At 56.8% G+C, this 7,381-nt stretch overlaps 1 protein-coding gene across 1 annotated transcript in view; it reads left to right on the plus strand.

Annotated features, from left to right (window-relative positions):
• The first annotated feature begins 1,089 nt into the window (after nt 1–1,089).
• The window catches only part of Csdc2 (cold shock domain containing C2), a 12,143-nt gene continuing 5,851 nt past the window's right edge, over nt 1,090–7,381 (plus strand). The window contains exon 1 of the mRNA XM_004642574.2: nt 1,090–1,450. The gene's annotated coding sequence lies outside the window, so the exon portion shown is untranslated. The remainder of the gene's footprint in view (nt 1,451–7,381) is intronic.

Raw genomic sequence — 7,381 nt, forward strand, 5'->3', positions numbered from 1 at the left:
TTTTTTTTTTTTTGAGATGGTCTTGCTATGTAGAACAGGCTGGTCTTGAACATACTGTGTAGCTCAGTCTGGCCTGAGACTTGGGGCAGTCCTCCTGCCTCAGCCTCCCAGTGTGCTGGGATCCCAGGCATGCACCATCACACTCATGGGTGTGTACTTTGAAAACTGTTAACTTTGAAGGGGAGGAAAACAAAAAAGAGATCCGAGAATTTATAGGGGCAAAGAGGTTCCCCTGGTTCCCTTGCACCATGGGTAGAATAAAGTCAAAACTTGGAGCCTCAGGGAACCTCAGACAGCATTTATCTGTCTCCCTTGTATAATCAGAAATCAGGAAGGTCTGGGCCCAGTACTCCTGGGCGGTTCTGGAAGGTGGGATAGTGGGATATGTGTTGGTGTGGAATGGCCCTGGCCCCAAACACCTCCAGTCCCTGGCTGATGGATGATGCTGCACAGTCCTGACTCCCCCTGCTCCTCACCAAGCCCATGAGGGTGCAAAGCCCGTCGCCTGCCAGAGGAGCCCTGCACACATTAGGTTATACATCTATCTGTCTGTCTGTCTATCTATCTATCTATCTATCTATCTATCTATCTATCTATCTATCTATCTATCTACTAAATTGCCCAGGCTGCTGCTGGCTTCAAGCTTGCCATCCTCTTGCCTCAGCCTCCTGAGGGGCTGGGATTACAGGTGTGCTCCACTGCAAGCTGCTTTATTTTAATGAGACTTCTTTAAAATGCCAGCCTGCTCAGCAGCGCTAGGAGGCACCCAGGGAAGATCGCTTCCCAGCTGGGAGCTGAGGAGGAAGGAGGCCCCAGCATCCTAGGGCCTTGGGCTCAGGGTCCTCTCCTGAGGCCTCTCAGGGGAGACGGCCTGGTAAAGGAGGTGCCCGAGGCCCCTGGGCACAGGGCTGACTACAGACCCGGGGTGGCCCGGGCTCCCGAGGCTCTGGGAGCAGGGTCCCCCCCACCCGCTTGCTCCCCACCTGGACGCTCTCGGTCGGCTCAGCGCCTGGCTCCTCCCCGCGTCCCCGCAGCCCAGCTGGCCCGGCGGTGCAAATTACACCCTGGCCCAGCAATAAAAGCCACTTTGCCAAACCAGAAGCTCTGGGGCTCTAAGCGCCACAGCGGGTCCCGCCCCCCGCGGAGCCCGGCTGGGAGGTGACAGCGCGAGGGGTCCCTTTAAAGGCCGGGAGTACAAGTGCCCCCGGCCCTCCCCGGCTCCTCCTACGTCAGCGGGAGGCGTGAAAGAGAGAGAGAGCGAGCGAGAGAGAGAGAGAGAGAGAGAGAGAGAGAGAGAGAGAGAGAGGAGCCAGGGAGCCGGAGAGAGGGAGGCCCGGAGCTGCCTGCTCGCGCACCCCCACGCGCGCCCGGACCCGCCCGCCGTCTGCACCCCGGATCCCGGATCGCCCGCCGTCTGCACCCCGGATCCCGGATCCCGCCGCGGGGAGAGGTGAGCTGGCCGGACGGGTGCGGGCGAGGCCGCGAGGCGGAGGGTGCGGGGTCCCCGCCACGCCCGCCGGCCCCCTCGAGTCCCGAGACGGAGCGCGCGTCGGGGCCCGCGTCTGGCGCTTGTGCCCGGCCAGGGCGCCCGGGGACAGCCCGTCCCTGCCAAGCCGCAGCCTCCGGTTGGGACCGGGAAGGACCGCGGTGGCTGGGGGAACCCGAGGGCTCCCGGAGCATCCCTGAAATGTGGGCTGGGACGGGAGGGACGTGGACGATGGAGGAGCGGCTATCTTGTCCAGCCTCTGTTGTCCCCAGTGTGATGGGGACAGTCGTGTTGGTGGATTTGGGGAGGAGGCTCACGCACTCCCCGCCTGGGGCCACCATGCCCGCCGGAGTCCTTGGGGCTCTGACCCGCCCTTGCCAGGGCGCAGCCCCCTAAGGAGGGCAGGGGGGATGAGCTCGGGCCTGCAGGGCCACCCGGTGAGGGGTGCAGGGACTCAGGGCCACCTTGGCTGGCATCAAGCCCCGGAGTGCCCTGACCCTGGCACAAGGAGACCGGGAGGAGATAAGGGGCGAGGCTGGCACCCAGAAGGAGACAGCCGGTTCCTGCGAGGCTGCCAGCCTGCCTCCTGCCTGCTCTTCCCGGGCTGAGGGAGGGGTCGGAGAACAATAATAAATACAAGTGTGAGCTGCTGCGCCCGTGGGCTGGGGGAGGGTAGAAAGAAGTGTGCCCGGCAGGGGGTGGGCAACCTCTCCCGCGCCTGGCACCCTGCCGCCCGGATGCCACCCAGCAGGAGCCCCTCCCCGGGAAAGAGGGCTCGCAGGCCCCATTCCCAGCCCTAGTCCACCCCAGAGGCCTCCGGGCGTCCAGTTGTGAGGCTTCCTTCTCCCAGCCCCTCCCCTCCTATTCTCTTGAAGTCTTTCGCGAAAACATCTGTGTTCTGCCTCTGCCCACCCTGATGTGCTTGCCCGCAGCGCCAGGAAAGAAAAAACAAAAAATCGAAGAGGCGGTCAGGGATGCAGGGGGTGCGGGACAGATCTGGCCCTGAAGGTTTGGCCCTGACCTGGAGAGAGATGCTGGCCAGGGTTCGAGGATGTCGCTGGCCAGGTTTCCCTGGGGACTCCGGAGGACCCCGCAGCGGGCCCAGACGCCAACCGGTCCAGAAGCAGGAGCCCCGGGCGGCACCAGCAGAGGGCGCGCTGAGCTTGGCTGTGGTGGTCGCGTCTACCTGAACAACGTGGCCCCCCGGACCTGGATCCCCGTGGGAATGGGACTTGGGACAAAGCTCACATATTTTGTTTGCTTGTCTTTGGTTATTGATTTTTTATTTTTTTGAGATACTGTCTTGCTGTGTACAGACTGACTGACCTTGAACTCATTACAGAGGCTAGCCTCAAACCTGCAGCACCTCCTGCCTCAGCCTCCCTAGCGCTGGGACCATAGGCAGGGCCACAGGTGTGTGCCACCACGCCCAGCACCGATCAGACTTTTGTTCAGGCTGCACTGGAGCCCCGGGAGGGCAGATCAGAGTGGAGTGGATGCTTCATTTGTCCCAGAACCACTGAAAGGACAATCACAGAGCAGGGGTGGCACAGCAGGGGCTGCTGTGAGTCACAGTGATTTGTGTTCAAACTCAGCCGTTCTCTGTATGACTTTGACTAGCCTGGACCTCCCACAGGGGATGCCAGGTGGGAAAGTGACCTGCCTGGTGTTGGGTCTTCACGCAGAGGCAGAGGCGGATGGGAACGTGGTGCTCCTGGTGTCATGCTGGCCTCTGGACCACAGATGGCAAAGATGCCCAAAGGCCTGAGGCCCAGCTGGCCCCGCATGGCAAGGAGGAGGAGGGGTGGAGGTCCCTGAAGTAACCTGGCTCTACATACTCACACTCCACACGCACACACTTGGGAGGGGAGGGAAGCGGGTTTAATTAGGTCACCTCCAGCTGCAAGCGCAACTTTGGCACTGGTGTATTTTAAAGAGCCTCAGGGAGGCTGGGGGCGGAGAGCTGGGCCAGGCCACCCCATCTGGGGGTCCTGGGGTAGTTCCTTGTCACCCTCTCAGGGCCCACTGTGGACAGAACACCCCGGCCGGCAAGCCCTCCCCTGTCACCCTGATTTGCCAGCCTTTCTATCTGAAGCCACTGCACCCTTCTTCCTGTCTGCTTCCCATGATGGGGGCTTAGGGGTGGGACGTTTTATTGGGGAGTTGTTTTCAAGCTCTGTGGAGCTGGCAAGTGACTCAGCCAAGGTCATTGTCTGAGTCAGCGCAACGCTAGAAATAGAACCCTGAGTTCTGGCTCCCTGTTTTTTCTACCCCTGTGCTTCCTTTTCTATGAGCTGCTTGTGGGGAGAGCAGTCCCCTCCTTGCCTCCTGCCCACCCCAACCTCAAACATTTCCAGGGTGCAAAAGGGGCACTTCCAACCAGCTCTATGACCTCAGAAAGCCTTTTCACCTGCATGTGCCTCAGTTTATTCTTCTGTAGAATGGGTACACTAATGCCAATCATTGCCTAGGAACTTTTTTTTTTTTTTTTTTTTTTTTTGAGACAGGGTCTTGCTCTGTAGCTCAGGCTAGTATTGAACTCACCATGTAGCCCAGGTTGCCTCAAAGTCCTGAAGATCTTTCTGCCTCAGCCTCCCAAATGCAGAGATCTCAGGCATGAGCCACCATGCTGGGAATAAATCTTCTTTTATTGACACATAAGACACAGGTTGGAAGACGTCACCTTGGGGTGGGCCCTGTGTGTGTTTCTGACAACCCCAGAGAAAAGCTGGGCAGAGGCATGGGGAAAAGAGATGACTTCCACAGCTGAGATGAGGGGAGCCCAGAGAGGGGCACAGCGCCCAGAAGTGGAGCTGCTTTGCCTTCTATCGCCTGCCCAGTGGGAGAAGGTTTCTCGTGCTCACGAACAGGGCATGACAGCATTGTGCTCCATTCTTTTTTTTTTTTTTTTGCAGAACCAAGGATTGAACTCAGGCCCTTGCACTTGCCAGGGAAGTGCTTATTCCACTGAGCCATCTCCCCAGCCCCTGGGCCCCATTCTTTTAGGGGTGCTGATTACTGGGGCAAAGCTCCAGCCAGCTATGGTCACCTGTTTCCAGGGCTGAGTCACTGTCCTGACTGCTGTGGCCCTGGACATTGCGTCAGATCCTGGGCTAGTTCCAAACAGCCCCAATCTTTTTCTTTTCCTTCCTTCCTTTCTTTTTCTTTTCTTTTTTTTTTTTTTTTTTTTTTTTTTTTTTTTTTTTTTAATTTTTTTTTTTTTTTTTTTTTTTTTTTTTTTTTTGAGACAGGGGCTTGCTATTCAGCTCAGGCTGGCCTTGAGCTCTCTTTGTAGCCAGATTGGTCTCAAACTCACAGTGACCCTCCTACCTCAGCCTCCTGGCATGCTGGGATTTCAGGCATATGCCACCGCCACACCTGGCTCCCCTGCTGGCTCTGAGAGGCACTGGCGTGGACAGGAGAAGCCCGGATGAGTACCAAATCCCTGCAGGGCTGATCTTCAGCTGTGAGCTGACACGAGTGGCCTCCAAGCATGCCTGCCTCCCTGCCCTTGGGGGAGCCTGACTTCTAGTTTCTCAGGGAAAGTTCTTTTTGGGAAAACTCTAGATTCATCTTGATTCACCAGGAGCAGAATTGACCTTCCTGGGAAGAGCACTGGGCGATGATGCATCAGACAAAGCTGGCTCCATCCCTTCCCCGCTGTGTGACCTTGAGCCAGTGACTTCACTTCTCTGGACTTCACCCATAAAATAGGAACAAATGCAATTTCAACCTTCGAGGCCATGCTAGAGACTGCAGCACGGAACTTTATCTCTGGTCAGCCTTCCATAGTGCGTGGCGTCCGGAGCCCCTCACGAGAAGCCTCACATCCATTCGCTCTCGCCAGCAGCAACACTCCGCAGAGAGGGTCCATGTCCCCTTCTCCTTGGTCTTCCAGGCCGCTGGGTGTCCTGAAGGCCCCAGACAGGGACAGCCCTACCCAATGTCACACAGGAAGTCACTAGCAACACTGGCATTGCCTCAGTCTCCTCATCTGAAAAATGGTATAATAGGAACAGCAACCAAAAAGAGCTGCTGGGGGAACTGAAGGGAACTGGAGCCAGGCGCGATGCGTGGGCCTGTCATCCCTGCACTCTGGGAGGCTGAGGCAGGAGGATGTCGAGTTACAGCCCAGCCTGGGCAACTTAGCAGTCCACCAAAAACCCTGCCACTAAATAATAATGAAAAAAGGCTGGAGACGTAGCTCAGTGCAAAGGCTTCACTATTCAGGACTGCTAGACATGGTGGTGCATGCCTGTGATCCCAACACTCAGGAGGCTGAGGCAGGAGGATTGCTGCAAGTTCAAGACCAGCCTGGGCTACAAAGTGAGCTCAAGGTCAGCCTGAGCCTCATAGAGAGACCCAGGACTGCAGAAAGGAGAAGCAAGGAAGGGCCACTGTGACCCAGCTAGGGAAGCGCCCAGGGCCAGCCCCGGACTACCCCTGCAGGGTCCTTGCTTCACCTGGCTGGGGGCAGCAGGTGGCCTCTCTCTGTGGGAAGCAGGGCACCCTGCCCTCCTCAGTGTCCCCAGCCTGCCCTTGCTCTAGGCAGTGACCGGGTGCTGGGAGGAGGAGGCGGAGAGGGATGGGAGGGGTGGAGTGCTGCTTGCTTACAAGGGAAACACAGGCCTTGAGGTGGGGCTCCTGAGCCAGGGCTACTCCAGCTCTTAGGCGACAGTGCTCCTGCCCCTGGCCCCACGCTGAGGGCACGTGGGCTGTGCCCTCCAGAGTCGGCCTGAAGGAACGGCAGGCAGGGACAATGGGTCACAGGGTCTTTGCCCTAGAGAAGTCTGGGAGTGGCCCCAGGGTAAGGAGGTCAGTGGACAGCCCCCACCAGCTGGCTCTGGCTTCAGCTTCCCCTCTTGCCATGAAAGGGAGAGGAGCACAGGGCTGGGGGAGAGGGGACCTAGTCTGCCTCCTAAGACTCCCCAACACTGGGCCCACCCCTTTCACTTCAAGTTGTTTTTTTGTTTGTTTGTTTTTTCTTTTTGAGACAGGGTCTTGGGTCTTGCTGCACAGTGCAGGCTGGCCTTGAGCTCATTTTGTAGCTCAGACTGGCCTCAAACTTGAAGCAATCCTCCTGCCTCAGCCTCCTGAGTGCTGGGATTACAGGCATGTGCCGCCATCCCCTTTCTTTCTTTCTTTCTTTCTTTCTTTCTTTCTTTCTTTCTTTCTTTCTTCTTCCTTCCTTCCTTCCTTCCTTCCTTCCTTCCTTCCTTCCTTCCTCTCTCTTTCTTATTGCAACAAGGTCTCTCTGTGTAGCCCGGGCTGCCCTCAAACGCTCTGCAGTCCTCCTGCCTCAGCCTCCTGGGCACTGAGATTACAGGCATTCACCACCTGGGTTTTTATTGTTATTCAGGAGTATTAAGGATTGAACCTAAGGCCTTTGCCCTGTATATCCCTAGCTTTTTATTTATTTAGTTAGGTTTTTGTTTTGAGATAGGGTCTTGCTATGTAGCGTAGGCTGACGTCAGACTCCCAATAATCCCTCCTGCTTCGACCTCCTGAGTGCTGAGATTACAGGCCTGCACCATCATATCTGGCTTTGACTTTTTATTTTGAGACAGGGTCTTAACTAAGTTGCTAAATTGTCCAGGCTGGACTGGCACTCTGGATCCTCCTGCCTCAGCCTCCTGTAAGCATGTGCCCCCACACCAGGCTCTTTCTTTTCAGTGTCAGCTGTGTCCCAATACAACTCGTGCATTGTAGAGCTTAGCTGAGTTTGGCCTACAGGGGGTTATCCAATGTCACCAGTTGCTAATGGAAAGGAACATTTCTGTCACCCTGGAAGAAACTCTTGCCCTCAGCGGCCACTCCCTGTACTCTCCCCCAGACCCGAGTGACCTCGAAGCTACTTAGGCTTTGCCTTGTTTCTTTTCTTTTCTTTCTTTCTTT

Source organism: Octodon degus, unplaced genomic scaffold, assembly GCF_000260255.1.
Source record: "Octodon degus isolate 3935 unplaced genomic scaffold, OctDeg1.0 scaffold00156, whole genome shotgun sequence".
Taxonomy (NCBI): domain Eukaryota; kingdom Metazoa; phylum Chordata; class Mammalia; order Rodentia; family Octodontidae; genus Octodon; species Octodon degus.